The following is a 21,473-nucleotide window of genomic DNA, read 5'->3' on the forward strand; positions in this document are numbered from 1 at the left end:
ATATATTGCAAACAATCCATGCCTATATTATATATAACTCCTGTTATATATTATCCCTCCTCCTCCCCCACCCATTCAGAACTTCTATCCTCTCACCCCCTTAATCCTGATCCATTATCTATCCCTATTTAATCCTCTTCATCCTCAGTTCTTAACTCCGTAGGAACCATACTGTCCCCCTGCCCCAGTAAGCTGCCACCTGGCTCCTAAAGTAAAAGGATACCCTCTCAACCCCGCATCTCTCGCCCCGGCAAAAAGCTGCAACCAACACTTCTGCTGATGCATTTCATGCAGCCCTCTTTCTCCCACCACCACCCCCTCAATATGGTCTATTGCTTGCTACCAAACTCATCTTCAGATGAATCCCAAGCTTGAGGACCCTACCTGATCCCTTACTGCTGCAAACCATTTCTCAGACTTAATAAGACCATGGTGTAGGGCGAAATTGTGACCTGGATCTCATTCCCCCCTCAAGACTATCCCAAAAGACAATGGGGATAATTATATTTTCCATGTATGTTTAATTTCTTAATAGTATACCTCTTATTTTCGAATGGAAAGGTAGTATCCTCCATCCTTCTTTTTTTCCTTTAATTCTATTTTTTTTCTTGTTTTGGTTCTGCTTAATATGAAGTTCTAGTAGAATAGTCTTGTTTGGATAAAAGCTCAGGTCAAAACAGGGCATGGGGATTGTATAGCTTGTCATTTTTACCCCCAAAAGCACCAACAATATAATATGGTATCAATCCTTTTTGCATAGGCACACTGAAATGGGGAAATCTTACTATAGAAACAAGTTCTTATCTTCTAGAGATAAAAGCCCATAAATTTAAAATACAGGGGCGCCTTCCACCCTGGACATATGTCATGGGGACTCAACTTAGACTTCATGCCATCAAATATCAACCAACCATCCATACCCAAACCCCAGATCCCAATCTTAGAACTAGCACAGTTCCCTGCAGTCGCAGAAGAAATTAACCCTACCTTCCACCCCGGGGGAACATGGGGGGGAGGCCCTAATACCAGTCTGGCACCAACTTGCCCAGCGTAGGTTCATACAACATACTGTCAACAAGGAAACAGCATCAATTTGATCTAAGGGCAGACTGCCCTACCTCATCACCTAACAGTGAGATGAAATGAGAAGACACTCAATCCTTTGATTTGTGCAAAAACCAAGATCACAAAATATAGAAGACTGATTACAACAGCAATGACTGAGCAGAACATCTGAAACCAAAAAGAAAGATTCTATTCTAGACTTTGTCCTAAGATCTGTGCAAAAACCAAGATCTTTAATTATGGAGGACTGAATTTGACAATCACAACTGGCAGACCTGTAGTCAGGCTCATGACAATAGGCTTCAATGGTGGAGACATCCTGTATCTCTTATGCCAAGAGAATTTCCTTTCTAATTTCCCCAATACTTGATATGCCTATAAAAAAAAAAAAAACTTGCCATACCAGCTCCCCCTCCTTTTTTTTTAAATTCATATTTATAGTTTCTAGATAGGGTCTCCTGCCCACTTTGCTTTTTTTTTTTTTATCAGAATCATAGAACATGAATCATTTTGTCCTGCCTCATATTTCTGTCTTTTTACAAACTGGAAAAAAAAAGTTGATGGTATCAGGGACAAAGCAGTCTCATGAGCATTGAGTGGAAATCAAAAATGATCAGACCTAAATACCCAACCCAAAGTAAATGACAATAGAATTGAATCGAGAGACCCAAACCACAACAAACTATACACAAAAAGGGATCTGTTACACTAGCAGTTCAGAGGGCTTAGGGTGGAGGTATGGGATGCATGCTAGGAACACTGGCAGAGGGAGGTCAACACTAGTGATGGGAATTGTTCTAATTCACTGTCACTATGTACCTTAAATATAACTGTGAAAGACTTGTAATTCACATTGGTCTTAATACAAAATTTTAAAAAATACTTATTAACTCCAAACTAATGAAAATAAATCTTCTAACTGAAATTAAATCTCTATATTTAATCTCCAATTATGATCATATTCATTTAACCTCCTAATTAGTAATAATATTTGTGTTATACACAAAATAAAGTATATATTAAATTATACTTCCTCCTGATACACAAACATAATTGACAACCCATGAGAGAAAGGAAAATAAGGATTTTTAACCATGAAGTGATAATGGTCAGTAAACTTTAAAACATAAAACTGTTACATTGCTTGTGAGTCATTATATTTCACTGATAAAAAAAAATTACAATTTAAGAAAATTCTTTTTTTTTTCGGCCACACAATGATGCTCAGGGACTACTCCTGGCTATGTGCTCAAAAATTGCTCCTGGCTTGGGGGACCATATGGGATGCCAGGGGATTGAACAGCGGTCCGTCTTAGGCTGGCGCGCAAGAGACACCTTACAGCCTGTACCACTACTGTGGCCCCAGGAAATTCTATAGCCAATAGAACACTTAAGAGTGCCATGACCGTTTGGAAATATTTGACAAACAATTAAAATCTTAAAGAGTAACTATCTGGTGACTTTTATAAACTAGTTAATAATCTCAAGAAATAAACTTCAGAGTCAATATTGTCCTTTTTCATATGCCATGCTAAGTTATTTTTAAAAGCCAATCCAATTATAAGTTTAATGGATCATTGTGTGTAACCATATTTATTTAATTGGCATCACTTAGTCAGACTTATTTGATCTACTACCTACCTCCTTTACACCAAAAAAAAAAAATTCTTTCAGCCTCCCCATGGAAATGTCCCACATCTAAACTAAAAGAAATGCCCTTTAATTGTACCAGTTGTACTGTGCCCCATTCTTCCATCAACTCCCATGGGAAGTGTCACCCACTTTAAGAAATATTGATCTGGGCCCGGAGAGATAGCACAGCGGTGTTTGCCTTGCAAGCAGCCAATCCAGGACCAAAGGTGGTTGGTTCGAATCCCGGTGTCCCATATGGCCCCCGTGTCTGCCAGGAGCTATTTCTGAGCAGACAGCCAGGAGTAACCTCTGAGCACCGCCGGGTATGGCCCAAAAAAAAAAGAAAAAAGAAATATTGATCTAGATTATATTACTGTATCTTCTTTTTTTGGGGGGAGGACCACACCTGGCAGTGCTCAGAGGTTACTCCTGGCTCTGAGCTCAGAAATCACTCCTAGCAGGTTCAGGGGACCATATGGGATGCCAAGGATTTAGCCCAGGTCGGCCACGTGCAAGGCAAACCCCTCTACCTGTGTGCCCTATTGCATCTTCTTGACAATTCTGAGCTTATTGAACCTTTCTTTATTTAATTCTGCTAAAAAAAATTTTTTTCTCAACCATTACACTTGTAGAGAAAGCACATCAAAAATTGTTGAAATAGGGTCAGAAATATAACTTATTAGTATAATGCATATTTTGTATGTTTGGGTCACTGGATTCTGACCCTTATCTGTATTAACATCAATAGAAATATAAAACCATCAATATACATTGAGCAACTAAAGAGGCTTAATACAGTACCTTTTCATGTAATGGAATGGCAGCAGATGCAGCTGGTAGAACAAGTGGAATCAGCATTGTATTGGCCTCCTGAACTATGTAAAGGAATGTGTACTTGACTGAGGATAATAGGAAGTCATCAAAAATTTTAAGGAATAAGATAACACAATAACTATTCTGGTAAATGGATTAAGAAAAGAAACAACAGTCAGCCAATAATACCCAATGATGATAAGTGTAGAAATAGCCTAAAATAGAGTAAAAGAATGATTAAGAAGATAAAAGACATGATAATTAATTATATGTGGTGAGAGATAGAAAAAATAACCACAGATGACATCCAGATGACTAGCTGTGGCAACTGGCAAAATGGTAGGGCTTTCATGACAAGACAAACACGAAGACAAATCTGGGAATGTAGAAATTTCCAGAAAACAGAAACATATGCTAGGATATATTTATTCGCCTGAATTTTTAAGCAACTAGCTTGTAGTTCAGATCTAAACATCTTTTATACCACGTTTCCAATCTTAAATAACAAGTTTAATCTTTATGGTTAATAAAAGTAGGTCCTGGGCCGGAGAGATAGCATGGAGGTAAGGCATTTACCTTGCATGCAGAAGGACAGTGGTTTGAATTCCGGCATCCCATATGGTTCCCAGAGCCTGCCAAGAGCGATTTCTGAGCATAGAGCCAGGAGTAACCCCTGAGTACTGCTGTCTGTGACCCAAAACAAAACAAAACAAACAAAAACAAAACAGAAGTATGTCCTTTGAATTTCTCTATTACAAAGTGCTATATTACAAAGTCTTACCTTTGGATTTCTATATTACAAAGTATAGTCTGTTATTTGTTATAATAACTGAAGCATCAATTAACATACAAGTAAATAAATCATTGAAAATTTGCTAAACATGCTACATTAAAAAATAAAAAGATGAACATTTCCCCAAAAAATACTGTTGATTGATTCCAGTTTCAGTGACCTTGGCTCCTGAGACATCAAAACTTTATTATAATACGGGGCGGGATTTTGGGGGGGGGTCACGCCTAGTGGCATTCAGGGGTTACTCCTGGCTCTGTGCTCAGAAATCGCTCCAGGCAAGCACAGGGTAATCATATGAAATTCCAGGATTCAAACCACCATCGATCCTGGATTGGCTGCATGCAAGACAAATGCCCTTCCTGGCCCCGAGAAAATTTTTAGTAATGTAAAGTATTGAATATAATAATATAATATAATAATATTATATAATATAAATTATTGAAGAGCCATATGGACCACATGTTTCCCTGATCTGGCTATAGGTATTATTAAATAGCTCAATTTTCAATATTTAAATAAAATATTTTCAATATTTAAATAAAAATGTCAAAAGTTATAACGAAGAAATTCCTTTATATATAACTTATTCAACAGCTAACATCATCTTTATTTTGATTGTACCTCAAGGGATAAGATACTACATAACAGGCTTAGTTGCCAAGTTTTGTTCCAATTCAAACACACAACCTTAAATTATTGTGAGTGCTGCATCTTTTTTTTTGGGGGGGAGGGGGCACACCTGATGACGCTCAGGGGTTACTCCTAGCTATGCACTCAGAAATCCCTCCTGGCTTGGGGGACCATATGGGGAGCCGGGGGATCGAACCACAGTCCATCCTAGGCTAGTGCCTTACACCCTGTGCCACTGCTTCAACTCAGCTACATCTTAAAATGAAAGAAAGAACTACAGAAACAGTACTAGGCTTACAACCTTGCTTGTAGCCTTGCTTGTAGTCAAACCCAGATGGATCCCCATAACTCCATGGTCCCACAAGCACTGCTAAGTGCTAAACTGAAGGAACCTAAGCACTGCTAGGATGGTCCTACCACTATAATGTAATACTTATCCTTAACCCATAAGGAAAATATTCCATATTTATATTCATGAAAAACCATCCAGAAAAGGGGAGATAAGACAATATATTATGGTGACTATCTAACATAACCTAAACTAGCAACTAAAGTAGTTGTCTTGGAACATTTTAAATCATACATAACAAAGCACAACATTCTTTTTGCTATGTAAACCTGGAAAATTATTTATCCTATCTTGTCATGCCATAATAGGCATTTCTATATATTCCTATATATTTATATATATTATGTATATAAATATATTCTATATTTTATTCTCTATATATGTCAAATATATATAGATGTACAGAAATTTTATTTTGCAATATTGTAATAGGAAGCATATACCTTTCAATACTTTAATATATTGATAACTTAACAAGTATCTCAACAAAAAACTATCAAGCTTTCCTGACTCCAAATGATGGGGACAAACTGTTTAACCATGGTTCTTTAAGTTGATGTTTTTCAACCTTTTATTGACTATGGCTTCCTTCCAACCTTGTTTCCTTCCTGTGCCTCTCACCTCTCTTTATCCTATCATTGGCTCCCTCGTCTTGTACCATAGCACTCACTTACCTAATTTTTCACCTATGGCCCCTTGGAATAACCTGGAGGGTCTACAGGAGACCCTCATATGACCCCTGATTGAAAATGACATAATGGAAAGGACTCACTACCTTCAATAAATAAAATTGTCATAAGGACAACAATTGCATAACATTATCTTAAATTTAAAGCAACCACATGTTGACTATTTAATTTCTATAAAAGTAAGGAATTAAATAATTCATTTTTAGTTAATGTAATTCCATAAGTATTTATCTACTCTTGGTAATAAGGAGCTATTCCAGTCTCAGAAGTAACTGAAAGAAAGTTTCAATCATATAATTTTCTATTTACTATCACTTAATAAAAATTGTACACCCTTGGATTAGAAATTCATATTCCAGAAGTCAAAATTATCAAATTATAAAATAAATTATAACCAAATTCTATGACTAAGTCATCTTCAATCCTTGTGCAATTTGTTCCAAAGTCAGGATCATAAACTCTTAGTGCTAAAGATGCTAATTTTAGCCATGGAGTGAAAATAAACTACAAAAGTTTCACTTCTCTCAAGGGAAAGTTAAATACAATTTAATGTAAAGTTATGAATATTTTATACAAAGCCTATGAAACAAAAAATATATAAATTCCAGTAATCCTTGAGTTTCCTAAAATTGTCTTCAGAATAATTTATTTGTATCAGCTACACTTAACCTTTAAATTAGTCACATAATGTTTGCTATTTCATTCATGTTAGTCAAGATTTAAGTCAACATTATTGAAAAAAATACATAGTGCAATCACTAAAAAAAAACTCTGAAACTAGATTATGAGAAATAGGCTCATTTCCTAGTTTTGCCATCAACTAGCTATGCGTGACCTTGGGCAAATAACATCTTCTCATCTTTATATGAAATTATGATAAAAACAATTTTCAAACTTCCTCTGATAAGGTTATTGTATTGAAGAAGTATGCATAAAGTTCTTTGAATAATGTATATCATTTATTGTAGTAAAAATAAAATAAGATTTGGTTATAATAATAAAGAATGTCTTAAGAGGAAAATCTTTTCAGGATCAGTTAATGATTAGTATTTCTAAACAAATACTAGTTAATTATAGTATGGAGTAAATTCCAAAACACCTCAAGACAGCAATCACCCTATGCTGAAGAAATCCTTGCTTCTGTGTGTCTGCCTTCAGGGAGAATACAGACTTCCCCACTCTCAATCCTTTCTCCCAAAAATTTATCATGATAAATTATTTTAAATTTGCAAGTTCACAATTATTTATGAGTTTTTGTTGGGGTTTGTTTGTTTTATTATTTTGTTTTTCACAGAGGTAAAACTTTCAAATGTCAGATCACAATTTAAATGATCTCTTCTCTGGCCTCAACTTAACATTCAGGCGGGACAGCAATATAAGCCAATCTACACTTAACCTTTTGCACAGCAGGAAAGGAAGCTGAGACAAAGGAAGCTTGGAGTCCCACCTTCTGCTAGATTCCTACCCTCTATTCCTGTGATTTTAGTAGTGTTGGATACCCCCTGTGACACTGTTCCCAAAACACCTAGTAGATAGAAGGCCATACAGCAACTGTTCTGAGGGACGCTGTAAAGCAGTAAATGTTTCAGGGATTCTTCTTGAGATGGAAGCTTCCGAGATGCCACTACAGGGGCCAAGAGATAGCACAGCGGTAGGACATTTGCTTTGCATGCGGCCGACCCAGGGTAAAGCAGAGTTCGATTCCTGGCATTCCATATAGTCCCCCAACCTGCCAAGGGCGATTTCTGAGTGCAGAGCCAGTAATAACCCCTGACCGATGCCGGGTGTGGCTCAAAAGCAAATCAGTCAATCAATAAAGTTGAGAGAGGGGGGGGGGTGGGGGGGGGAGGGAGAGAGAGAGAGAGAGAGAGAGAGAGAGAGAGAGAGATGCCACTCCAGAGATGGGAAAGGACAAAACAAAGAGGGGCTCCACCTCCCCATGATCAGTGATCACTAATCACTTGATTCTACCCTCCCTCACAGAGAACTCTGATTAAGGAGATAATATCTGTCAACACTGTGTTGCTCCCAAGGCATCCCTAATCCCCAATGTTTATGCTTACCTTCTCCCTGGTGCTTCACTACCCTCTGGTGCAGCCACTCCTGCACATAGCCCAGTCCCTCTTGTTCTAAATAAGCATGGCATATGGGAATGGCATAAAGTGTCTCAATCATCAGCTGAAGGGAACATACCCAGTCCTGAATGCAAAGGGGGTGGGCAGAATTAAGCCTTCACTGACTGACGGGGTTGACACAACCTTCTCTCTGGGCCTAAGGGATGTGCTTCTGGGAAAGAAACCTTCATCATCAGCTGTCAAACCCAGGATAGGGGAGGGCTTTAAGCACAAAAGCTATTTATCCTGCATTGGTTTAAAATCATTTGAAATTCAAGGGGGCAAATACCTACAACACAATCAGATCCAGATTTCTAGAATTCTTAATATGTCCTAATGGTTCGGACGAATAGTAAAGTGCTCCTCTGTCTCTTTCAACCAAGTTATACAATTAAGAAAAAAATACTATTTTTGTCTAAAATAGCTACACACTTTCATCAATGTAAATACAAATTAAGAAATCGTTGATAGAGCCTGTTTAGGGTACAGGCGGGGGTTGGGTGGGGAGGAGGGAGATTTGGGACTTGGGTGATGGGAATGTTGCACTGGTGAAGGGTGGTGTTCCTTTTATGACTGAAACCCAAACACAATCATGTATGTAATCAAGGTGTTTAAATAAAAAAAAAAAAAAAAAAAGAAATCGTTGATAACTAAGCATACTGACAAAAATAGCAAAGTCTCTGCTGTTTTGTTTTGTTCTCTTTGAAATTAATTGTATTGCTCACATAATTAGCTTGCTTTTCTTATTCCTGGAGTGATAATGGTAATATAAACAATGATTATTTTCTACTCACCATGCGTAATTTTACTTTTCTCAAAAGATTATTATAGAGATACACAAAAATGCCATTGTTAAAAATAAACTAGAATAAACATATTCTCATAAAATGTTGCAAAAAAGATTATAAATCAAATTTAACTTTAAATCCAAGAAACTATTCCAATTCTTTGTCCATTTAGTTCCCATCAAACATTTGCTGAAATTTACATTAGATTGGATAAGACCTAAAATAAGGCAGAATATTGTTATAACAAAACTTGACCATTTAGGGGTTGGGAGGATGTGGTTCAAGTAGTAGATCACATATCTGCCATAGAGGAGGGCAGCAGGGAGGACAAAGGTGAGGGTAGGAGGAAAACTGGGAACATTGGGGGTTGGATATATGAACTGGTGAAAGGATGGGTGTTAGTCATTGTATGACTGAAACCCAAACATGCACAAATTTGTAATTGTACCTCATAGTGATTCTGTTAAAGAATTATTTTAAAAATTAATAAAGAAAAAAGAGATGTAAAATAAAAGAAATTGTGAGTTGTATATACAATGACATACTATGTGGCTATGAGAAAAGATGAAATCTTGCAGCATGCTCCAACTTAAATGGAACTAGAGGAAGGCATGCAAAGTAAAATGAGATATAAAGAAAATGATTCCCTCATACATGGAGTATCAAGAAACCAAGTTAAGGATTAGGCAATATTCAATGAAAAACAACCCTGAGAAGAGACCAGGAGAACTGTGGGCTAAGACAAAGGTGGAGGGAAGAGACTTTGGGCTAACAGTGGAGGGATCCTGGCACTCTAGTGATGGTGTCATTGTCATGCAGCACTGGCGGCATAAAATAATATTGGTACTATAATACTGATGCTAAAAAATAATAGGTTTTTCAAAAGCAACTGGTAACCAAAGATAGAGTGATAAGATGTAAACTGGAATTCAAATTAAAGTTCTCTCTCCTTTTGTAAATAACAAAAGATCCATTTACTGGTGTTGAGAGTCTAACAGGAAACTAACTTTCCTCCTGTCTCTTTGTATAGTCATTTAAAGATATATAATTAGTTTTTAATGGACAATCTTATGCATGTCTCAGTTTGGACACTGCTCCTGAAAATAGCCTGGTTACTGTCCACAGTCATTAGAGCTGACCGGAGGTAATCGTGAGAGCAGAAAAGATGGTTAAAATTCCTTCATGAGTCCACCTGGCTTGCTTCCTACACAGCTGCTCATATTCTACCTGGAAGAGGTATGGACTGTTTGCTCAAAATGAACTGTTCATGAGTATGGACGTTTGTCCATAATCAGCAGCACCAAGATAAACCGGCCCTTTCCTGATGGCTTTTCATAAAGCCCTGCTGTGCATGAGGGGCTCTATTGCAAAATATGTTCAATTTATACTTTACTGCACAAAAAGTTAGTTATGTTGTTTTCTCTGTGATAAGGAGGAAAAGGTAGAAAAACATTCCATCTTAATTGTATTGTATGTATAACCACGCAATGGCTATTTTCTTGTACATTTTAAACCTTAATGTATTTTCTAGGAATAAAAATAAGATAATCGGGGCCAGAGAGATAGCATGGAGGTAAAGTGTTTGCCTTGCATGTAGAAGGATGGTGGTTCGAATCCCGGCATCCCATATGGTCCCCTGAGCCTGCCAGGGGCAATTTCTGAGCATAGAGCCAAGAGTAACCCCTGAGCGCTGCCGGGTGTGACCCCCCCCCAAAAAAAGATAATATGGCCAGAAAGATAGCACAGTGGATAAGCCTTGGATGCTGCCTACCCAGATTGTACATAGGGTCTTCCAAGCCCTACCAGGAGTGATCGATCATTGAGCACCGAGTCAGGAGTAAACCCTGAGCACAGCTGAATATGGCCTAAATTCCAAGAAGAAAAAGAAGATAATGTCAATTATGCTGGCAATTTTTTCTTTTTTTTTGGCTTTTGGGTCACACCTAGCAGCGCTCAGGGGTTGCTCTTGGCTCTGCTCTCAGAAATCGCTCCTGGCAGGCTCCAGGGGACTATATGGGATGCTGGGGATTGAACCAGGGTGTGTCCTGGATTGGCTGTGTGCAAGGCAAATACCCTAGTGCTGTGCTATCATTCCGGCTGATGTCAATTATGATAGGAGTAGCAAATTCTAAACTGTAAAGGCACTTCTAAATTGTGGCAGGGCTCTTCATCTAAATTGCATTCCTAATTTTCTGGACAAATGCAATAAGCAATCAGATCAGAGAGGTACCACAATAAGAAGTAACTACTTCAAAAGTGAAATGTGACTATGTTTCTATGGCAATTTCAGAGGAAGACTGATTGGAGTTGCTGGCATAAATAAACCAAAACTACTCAAGAAGTTCAATGCTATTTATAAACTGCTCATACCCCAGCAAGATTGCTGTAGAATGAAGGCAGACCCATTCCTTGGCATGATAAAGCTGTTCTTCCGAATTCATCCATAAGCTCATGATGTCGAACTTTGAGCATGCATTTCTACAGGAAAATCAGTCTGTATATTCTAGTTCATTTCCCGTACCATTCTACAAAAGTCTATTTATGTGTGATAGCTATCTTCAAATTGTTAGTTAATGTTCAATCACATTTCATTTCCTTTCATGATTATTTGTAACGATGAGGCTGGAGAGCTAGCACAGTGGGAAAGACCTTACTTTGTACACATGGTCACCCTGAGTTTGATCCCTGAACCACATATAATATCCAAAGCCCCACCAGGAATAATGCCTGAGCACAGAAACAGGAGTATAGCCTGAGCACAGTTGGGTGTGGTCAAAAAATAATAGGTAGAAAACATTAATAAAAATTGTAAATGATTCCAAATCTATTTCATCATTCCCCTGAAATACTACACTTCCCTATGGCCCAAGTACAAACACATGCTGTTTATATCATCTAAAAATTACAAACTTTTACAAGTTCATATCTACAGAGGCCTAGAATAAGTAGGTTTTGTATAAAGCAATCTGTGTGAATTCTGTGAAATGACATAAACACCTATCAGAAAGCCCAGTCTTGGGCTGGAGAAATAATACAGAGGGTAGGGCCCTTGCCTACACCCAGGAGACTGGGGTTTGATCCCTGGTATCCCATATCTCCCCCCAAGCACCAAGCGCAGAGTCAGGAGTAATCCCTAAGCACCACTAGGTGTGACCCAAAAAAAAAAAAAAAAAGGGAGGGGGGAGAAAGAAAGTTCAACCTTAGGACCAAAGACAAGAAATTTTTCAAATACTTTTTTTCTTACTCTTGGCAGGCTCGGGGGACCTTATGGGATGCTGAGAATCAAAGCCAGGTCCAACCTGGGTTGGCCGCATGCAAGGCAAACACCCTACCTACCACTGTGCTATCACTCCCAGCCCCTCAATTACTTTTTAAAGTCATTGTCTCCCATTTTTTTTCTTAATTACAGAAAAGGGGGAAACAAAGAATACTTTTATCCCCACAAGTCTTGGAGCATAAATCCAAATCTTCTGCCATTGTCTTTTCTGTTCAAATTGTTTCTGACCTACAAAGAATTCATGTGACACTCCTGTCTGGGAGTCAGCATAATTCTCAGGGTTCTGGAGTTAAGCGACAGTATTAATTCTGACTGCACAGGGTATAAGGAGATCTCTGAGTCTTCTCTACTTTAAAGGCGATGCTGTGAAGGTTAAGTAATTCAGCCCTCTTTTAGTAACCAATTCATACTAGGCAGCACTTATTAAGTGTATATTAAGTATAATTCCCCATGGCCAAACTTTTGATATAAAGTATCCATGATGCATCTTTGATGCTGTAGTTTCAAAAAACCACTGCACAAGCTCCACAATGAAATTGACAGAAGAAAGATCATGATATAAAAAGAGACATAAAGTCACAGAACCATTTTCATGCTTCCAATGTGGGTCTCAGTAACTTAGTCCCAACTCCTGTCTCCTGCATAAAAACAGTGATGAAATTGGAGTGATCATTTCTTTGAGAGCATTTATAGTGAAGTAGATTCTGTGGCATTTAGAATAACTGTATAAAGGAATGCATTGGTTTAAATGGGGGTTGTTGAGAACACTCTAGGCCCCAAAATATAGTGAGGAAAAGTAAAGAAACTGAATGGAAGAGGAGAAAGACACATAAAACGATGGGGGACAGAGGCCAATGGGTTTCAGGTACATTGGTAATGTTAAGAAAGAGCAGAACTAAATATCCAAGACAGAGTTAACAACAATAAAATCATGAAATCCAAACTTTAACATCCATTCTTAAAAAGGTGCCTATTATGATGACAGGCTGGGGTGGAGAGGTAGTGACATGGGATGAACTCTGAGAACATTGGTGGATGGGGTGTTGACACTGATGGTGGGATTGGTGCCGAAGAATTGTATATCTAAAACCCAACTATGAAGAACTTGTAAATCAAATTTAATTTTAAAATGTTTAAATTTTAAAAAGTTAAATTAACTGGTTTAACTTTTGATTTTTAAAAAAAATGAAAACAGAAAAAGTATTAATTCTTCCATAGATTATATGGAAAGGAAGAAAAGTAATTGGCTGTTTTAATATACATATTTCATATATGTATGCATCTCAATTCCCACCATCCACTTCAGGATATAAGCTACACTGTTTGCTATTTCCAGATTATTATTAAGATCAGAGTTCAAAACTATAAGACAAAATGTCAACTGTCTTAAACATTTAAGTTTGCTACCAAGTGCCAAATAGACAAATGTTCTAATTTCTCTTTTTTACTTATTTTTCACACCATATGTCTATCCCTATCTCACCCCTAACCACTGGCTAATTCTTAATTAGAAATATCTTCCAATACAAGACAGTATGGATGACCAAAATAAAAGCACAGCAGAAAGGGCCATTGCCTTGTACATGGCCAACCCCAATTCAGTCTCCAGCACTGCATATGATCACCAGTGCATCATCAGAAGTAATTCCTGAGCACAGAGTCAGGACTAAGTAACACTTGAGCACTTCCAAGTGTTCTCAAAAATAAACAAAATAACCTGTATATAATTGTTATATATTACTCATCTTGTATTTAACTAATCATCTTAAGCTATAAATCATCACAAATTAATTAGAACGGATCACTATTTCAACAGTAATATTTGAAACAATGCATTGATCAAAGAAAACAACATACACACAACATTGTCAATGTTAATAGTGTGAAAAATAATTATAGTAGGCTGGAACAATACTAGTATATCAGATAATTTAAGACAAGGGTAGTTGCCTTGCATGCAGCCAACCTGGATTCCATCCCCAGCACCTCATATAGTCCCCTGAGCTCTACCAGAAGTGATCTCTGAGTGCAGAGTCAGAAGTAAGTCCTAAGAAATGCTGGGTGTTGCCCATAAACTAATAATAATAATAATAATAATAATAATAATAAATAACAACATAAAAATTACAGAAGGAAGTTAACAGATCAAAAGTACTATAGCACCCACTGAGCATAATCAAGTTTGATACTCCACAATCCTGGGTGCTGGAGCAACCTGCTACAGCCCCTCTCCTCACCCTCTGTCTGCCCCTCTGGGTGTGGTACTCCAGCTCCCTGCAGGTCCAGCTCCCTGCATATCTGCACTACAGCTGTGCCATTTACTGGGCTCAAACATCCAACCACCCATCCCAAAATGCTGTGCTGAGTGTCTGTCACACATTAATTGGAAGGCCAAGACTTTATTTTTATTTTTTCGTTACCCTAGGAACACAAGAATACAATACAAAAATCCCTTCCTCACACCTATATTTATTGCAGCACTATTCATAATAGCCAAACTCTGGAACAACCAAGATGCCCTTCAACTGACAAATGGCTAAAGAAACTGTGGTACATATACACAATGGAATATTATGCAGCCGTCAGGAGATATGAAGTCATGAAATTTTCCTATACATGGATGTACAAGGAATCTATTGTGAGTGAAATAAGTCAGAGGGAGAGAGATAGACGCAGAATAGTTTCACTCATCTATGGGTTTTAAGAAAAATAAAAGTCACTTTTGCAACAATTCTCAGAGACAATGAGAGGAGGGCTGGAACTTCCAGTTCACTTCAAGAAGCTCACCACAGGGCCTATGCAAACAATATTTGCCACTCTAACACCGTTTTTATTGTGCTCTTTTGACTCTAACCCTTAAAAAAAACCTTAAACTTTTGATGTTAACTTAAACTAATATGCATGTTCATGAAAATATAAAAAATACTATGCCTTCAATGTTTAAGGAGTCACATAAATCTGATGGCTTTAGATTGCTTTGTGTACTGCTAAGAAATGTTAATAATGTACTACAATCGGGGGACTTGTGGACAAAGTAATTGTACATGGGTTCTGCCTTATTTTTCATAATGTTCTTTGACTGTAAGTTCAATATTTAGGCGTCAGCAAGGGGATTTCTTTTGAGAACTCTATTTATGGGCGATTGTCCTTCCACTGTAACTTTACCTTCTCCTCTTTGCATCATTGTTCTCATAATTAAAAATTAAAAAAATTTAAAAAAAGAAGCTCACTACAAAGAGTGGTGAGTGCAGTTATAGAAATAATTACACAGAGAACTACCATAACCATGTGAATGAATGAGGGAACTGGAAAGCCTGTCTAGAGTACAGGTGCGGGTGGGGTGGGATGGAGGGAGATTTGGGACATTGGTGGTGGGAATGTTGCACTGGTGAAGGGGGTGTTTTTTACATGACTAAAACCTAATCACAATCATATTTGTAATCAAGATGTTTAAATAAAGTTATTAAAAAAAGAATTGGGTCTATACAACAAGCAACAAAACAGTAATAGAGAGAATCCCCCCCCCAGATGCAAAAAAGATAAATGTCATTGTTTTCAGCAGCTGAGAAGGGAATTATTTCCTCAACTAACCATGTTTTCACAAATCAGGGAAGACAAATTTACTGAAAACATTCCTTTTATTAATATACAAGACAGTCTGTTTTCTGGCATGATCTGAAAATGCACTATTCTGATTTATCTAATGTTCAAGCAAATGAGAATACTTACTCAAATAATTAGAATAAAAACAATGTCTTCAATTGAGCTACAAAGATTCACAATCTTTCAATAGCAATTATGATCATGAACATTAATTAATAATATATTATAGCTATACAGAACAGCATTTAATAGTTCAATTAATATCAAATGTTCCCAAGTACTTCTTTTTGAGTTTTTGTTCTATGTTAAAATAAAAGAACTCATGAAAGGCCATGAGTTACCTCAAAGATAGAGCACATGCGGAGCATGTAAGATCCCTAACACTTCATAGTCTCTGAAGCACCACTGAGAGTCCACTGAGAGTCCTTGACACCATAGCACTTCCAGCCCTAAATAATCATGCCCACAAGGCCAGGACCTCCTCTAAGACTCCAGCACCATTCTGTGGGTCTCCTAGAAAACTATATTTCTGAGTTCTTGGACTAGAGATGTAGTACAAAGGGTAAAGAGCTGGAGCGATAACACAGAAGGTATGGCACTTGCCTTACATCTGGCTGACCTGGGTTCAATTTCCAACATCCCATATGGTCCCCTGACCCTGCCAGGAGTGATTTCTAAGTGAAGAGCCAGGACTAACCCCTGAGCCCTGCCACATATGGCCCAAAAACCAAAACAAAACAAATAATACAGGGATTAAGAGTTGTCTTGCATGCTGATCCCAGTACAATCTCCTGAGCACCACCAGAAATTATCCCCAAGCACAGAACCAGGAGTTAGCCCTGAGCACAGCCAAATAGAACTCAATAAAAACAAACAACAATCAAAAATGAAAAAGTCAACAAAACCATAACAAAATTTATTTCTTTTCTCAAGACATGTGCTATGTATTCGTATGTGGCCTTGGCTTTTTTTTTTACAAATTCACTTTTACTACTCTCAAGTGAATAAACCATGGGACACAGGGAAAGCAGGGATTTCAGATTCCAGATGTCAACAGAAGGGTCTTTGACCTTGAGCTGAGGGAGTCCAATAGAACACACCACTTGCTTCCTTCTTCACTGGAAGGGAAATGAAAGCCTCTGGGAACAGTCCCAGGACCAATGCCCACCAAAGAGCTAAAGGCTAACACTTAAAGATGATCTGATTCATCACAATGACTGACAGCTCTCTAGGTATCAAAAATGTTTAGAGCAGGGACCAAAGACATAGCAAAGAATATAAGGTGTTTGCTTTGCATGTAGCTGGCTGAGGTTTCAGCTTGTAAATCTCTACTCAAATTATATTATATAAATCTAAAACACCAACAGTTCATCACTGATATGTATAGATCTATATAATCATTTAGAGAATATTTCTGGAAGGATGCAGAAGGAAGTGTTAACAGCTGGAGAGGGAGAGATAGTATGAAGGGTAAAATGGTTGCCTTGCACGCAGATGCCCCAGTTCCAAACCCTGTCACCCTGAGCCCCACCAAAAGTGACTCCTAACCACAGAGCCAGGAGTAAGCGCTGAGCATCCTTGGATGTGGTCCCAAACCACTCCCCCCAAAATTAACAGATATGAATGTAAGACAATGTAAGAGGGTCTGTTGTTTGGTTAGGAGTCATTCATGGTCCTAATTTAAAATCTAATTTTGAAAATAATTATAATTCACTTTATTTTCTAGTCTAATTTTACAGGCCATTTATTAATGCCTATTTTACTGCAAAATGAGGAAAAGATTCAGTTGATTACTCTGTATCTTCCTCCTTTTTTAGCCATGAAAAGAAAGTTCAGAGACAAAGAGTACAGGTGTTAAGGCACTAGCTGCCTAGCACGCAACCACCCCAGTTGGATCTTCAGCATAACATATGGTCTCCCACATGCCACCAGTTGTGATCTCTGAGCACACATCCCTGAGCACAGGCAGGTATGACCAAAAAACTAAAATCGAAAATAAAATTAGATTTAAGGATCTAGAGGTACAACTCAGCCTTGAATGTGTATGGCCTTTCAGCACAGAAAAAAATGTTTCAAAACAAGGGGCCAGAGGCACAATTAAGCACTTACGGTGCAGGCAGCAGGTCCTCTCCCCAGTGCTGAGGCCTGGTGCCCAGTGCAGAGTAGGGTCCCAGCAGTGTACCCTGGGGCCCTAGTATTGCATCACAATATTGCCAGGAGTGGCCCCTGAGCCTCCTAAGTCTCCTGAAAACTGTTGGGGAGTCCTGGACCTACCTAAAATGCAACATCATTATCCAGCAAAGCAGTACAGAGAACATTTTTAAATGGTAACTGTAGCTGCAAGATTTAGTTTACACTTTGATTTTTTTAAATAGATCCCACTGCTTATTTTTACAGAATATTTTATACTATCTTGTGGCACAAATTTTCCTACACAGTTCCCCCCACATGTAACATCAACATCTTTGAACTCAAGTTTGTTTTTTAGTATCATGCTTTCTAAGTTTCAAAACAATACGCTTTGTAACCTGTGAGATAGAATGGTGGGGGGGGGGGGAGAATCATTTTATTTTTGTCCAAATTCATACCAGACTAAAACCCACATTTCACCAATGTGAAATGCCACAAGAGTAAAAGTCACAACCTAACAAACTGATGCAAGAGAGATAGTATCAAGTATAGGGTACTTGTCTTGCACACTGCCAGCCCGGGTTCAATCGCCAGCACTAAATATGGGTCCCACCAAGAGTGATTCCCTGAGCACAGAGTTAGGTATAAACCCTCAGCACCACCAGTGTGGTCCCTCAAAACAAATAGCAGAAACTACAACTAGAGCGTTTGCAAATACCATCCATGCTTCTTTGAATATAGAAACTTCCGGGGGAAAAAAATCAGGTGACGCCTGAAGCAAAGTGAGCTAGCCCCACACTGGGGCTGTTCCCACCAAGGCAGACTTTAAACACACCCGCACACGAAGTCAATCGCAGAGTTAAGTAATTTCAAAAGCATCTTCCACTATTCTCCTTGAACTTCTCAAAATATATGTGCAAGTACCTTCATACTGCTCGTTCCCCCCCAAATCAATGTTTGTTTCAGAAGCACGTGACATTTTACATTGAGACCTTTTTTCAAGGACTTTCTGGAAGGTTATGAATTCCTGGACCGCTCAGCCCAATATCAAGCAGCCCAAAGACCAAAAATAAATAAATAAATCGCAAACAGGACACGAGTCTTGAGCGCAAGGAAGGCAGGATTTCCATAAGGAAAGGCGCCCAAATTTCCAGCTAAAAAGATGAAGCGAAATTCTACCTTTGGAGTTGGGGGAGGGGGGCTCCAAAACGTTTCCACTGGAAGTGGCGGTAACCGCCAGGCTCTGGGGGAGATGCTTTTGGGGAAGGGAGTCGCTTGGGGCTGGACTATTTGGTGGCTTTCCAGCCGCGCTTTCTGCGGCGCCTCTGAAACTCTGGGTTCTGCTCACTCTCGCCTCTGCCGCAGGGTTCACTGCAAACTGCCTCCTTGGGAAAGTTCCCGGGTGCCTGGAGAGATTTCAGGACCGCTGAGGTCTGGAGGCTGCAACCCCAGAGCCACCCCCACTTTCAGGGACACGTCTTGGCAGTGCAGGAAAATCTCCCCTGGGGCTGGAGAAAAGCTTTGCCCAGTACCCCGCGGCTCTGCGTCCTCCAGCCCTCCTGCCACCCAAGAGCTAAGGATGCTTTCCGAGTCAAAGAGGAGCCAGCAGCCCTCCAAACGCCCAGTCGCAGAGCGGAACTTTTCCTTCCCTCTCCAGAAGGGGGGAAAAAGTCACTTCTTCTGGTGGCCCAGACCCGAGCCTGGGAACCTCGCGGCGAAGCGGGAGGGTTTGGCCGCGGGAAGAGGCTGCAGAAAACAATGCCCAGTCCGCCTGCTATGCATCATGCCTCGGGGTGCCGTGCCTCCTGCTGCAGGGGGTCCCCGTGCTTACCCACCACCCATCACGCACACCCCCTCGCATGTCCCGAGCGCGCGCGGGTGGCGCGGGCCTGGCTTACCTTGATGATGCTGCTGCGCCGCGGGGTGGCCCGCGCCGCCTCCAAGAGCGCCGTGTCCCCGTCGGCCGGGGAGCCCCCCGCGCTCAGCAGCGCGACCCCGCTGCGACGGTCCCGGAACCGGCCCCCGGGGGCCACCGCCGCGCAGTCTCCCGAGGCCGGGTCTGGGCCCACCCGGGAGTCCTCGTCGGCCAGCCCGGTGGCATCGGGAGGCATCGGGAGACCCTCGGCCATGCTGGGGCGAGTCTGGGCCCCGCGCGCGGGGCGGCGGAGTCGGGGCGCGGAGCTCGATCAGGCGCGCTCGGGCACCGCGGAGCGGCCTCGCCACACTTTGTTTTACTGCCGAGCGGCCGCAACTTTCTCCAGATCCGGCATCGCTCGGGTGGAGACGGTAGAGACGGTCCCCAGAGGCACCCTGTCCGGGGTGCGAGTGCGCGGGGCGCGGGAGGCTCCCGGGAGAGGATGCAAAAGACGCCCGCTCGGCGCCAGACAAAAGGCACCGGGCGCTGGCTGGGCGGGCGGTCCCGGAGGTCGGACGCGCGCGGTTCGAACAGCGGCCCGAGCCGGGCGACCGCGGCCCCGCGCACCCGCCACCTGCCCGCCGAGCAAGCGAGCGAGCGCGGCGCAGCAGCCCCGGGAAGAGCGGTGGCGGCGACGGCTTCGGCTCCGCTCTGTTGTGACAGGGAGGGCAAGACTTGTTTTGACAGCCCGCGGGGATTGGCAGTTGTCGGAGCCTCTTAGGAGTCTCGCCTGCTGCAGGGGGACTCGGGTTGACCAATCCCCACTGCGGAGGGGCGTGCCCGAGCGCAAAGAATGGAATGTGCCGCTGCCCAGGGAACGGGCCCAGCGGCTCCTCTCCGGTACTCAGCGAGGGTGTGAGCGCGCGCGCCCCGGTGCGCATCCGCAGGCGCTCACCGAGACAAGTTTGGATGTTCGAAACGACCCCAAAGAGGCAACAAGACCCAAGAATAGGAAAAGTAGGCGTGGGGAGAGGAAAGTCTCTCTTCTGCCAAGCAACGCAATTTGGAGGCAAAGGGAAGAGGGTTCAAAGCGTTTACAGTGGCAGTGCCCGGTTGATACCACCACTGGCATGTCAAGCTGACGCGGACAAAGATAAACTCGGGGTTACTGAGATCCTGGTGTTAAATAATTGTCTACGAGGTTCGGGAAAGAATCCTCAATGCTCTCTGTCATGGCCATAAATCTAACGAAGAAAGGAAAAGCCAATTAAAACTGTGAGGGTAATAGGAAACTGAACCGATTCAATCCTTCTAGAAAGTGACTCCTAATTGAATAGGTTTGCAAGAGGTTGGATAAGGAAAAGATGGGATGGGAAATCACACACACACACACACACACACACACACACACACACACACACACACACGCTAGTTAAACCTCCATTACAGATAATTCTATATAAACTTAATTTGGTGATGTCTGCAAACTAGTAACCAACTGTGAAAGATACCTTTGGGTGATGTGGTAAGTCACTAAAGTTAATCAGAGTTCCCAGAGGGATGCACATGTTGCTCCAGGATTCCTGGTAGGACAGAAGGCTTGATATTTAGGGTGAATGTAATGTTTGCTATTAGAATGTATATTAAATCTCCTTTAGAACAGAATTTTTCTTTTATTGTTTTTGGTTTGGGGCCCCACATAGTGATGCTCAAGGGTCACTCCTGGCTCTGGACT

General features: G+C 40.7%; 1 protein-coding gene across 1 annotated transcript in view; it reads right to left on the reverse strand.

Annotated features, from left to right (window-relative positions):
* The window catches only part of PLCL1 (phospholipase C like 1 (inactive)), a 345,138-nt gene extending 325,217 nt beyond the window's left edge, over positions 1 to 19,921 (reverse strand). Inside the window, exon 1 of the mRNA XM_049773184.1 lies at positions 19,782 to 19,921. The gene's annotated coding sequence lies outside the window, so the exon portion shown is untranslated. The remainder of the gene's footprint in view (positions 1 to 19,781) is intronic.
* Positions 19,922 to 21,473: the final 1,552 nt, after the last annotated feature.

Source organism: Suncus etruscus, chromosome 5, assembly GCF_024139225.1.
Source record: "Suncus etruscus isolate mSunEtr1 chromosome 5, mSunEtr1.pri.cur, whole genome shotgun sequence".
Lineage (NCBI taxonomy): Eukaryota > Metazoa > Chordata > Mammalia > Eulipotyphla > Soricidae > Suncus > Suncus etruscus.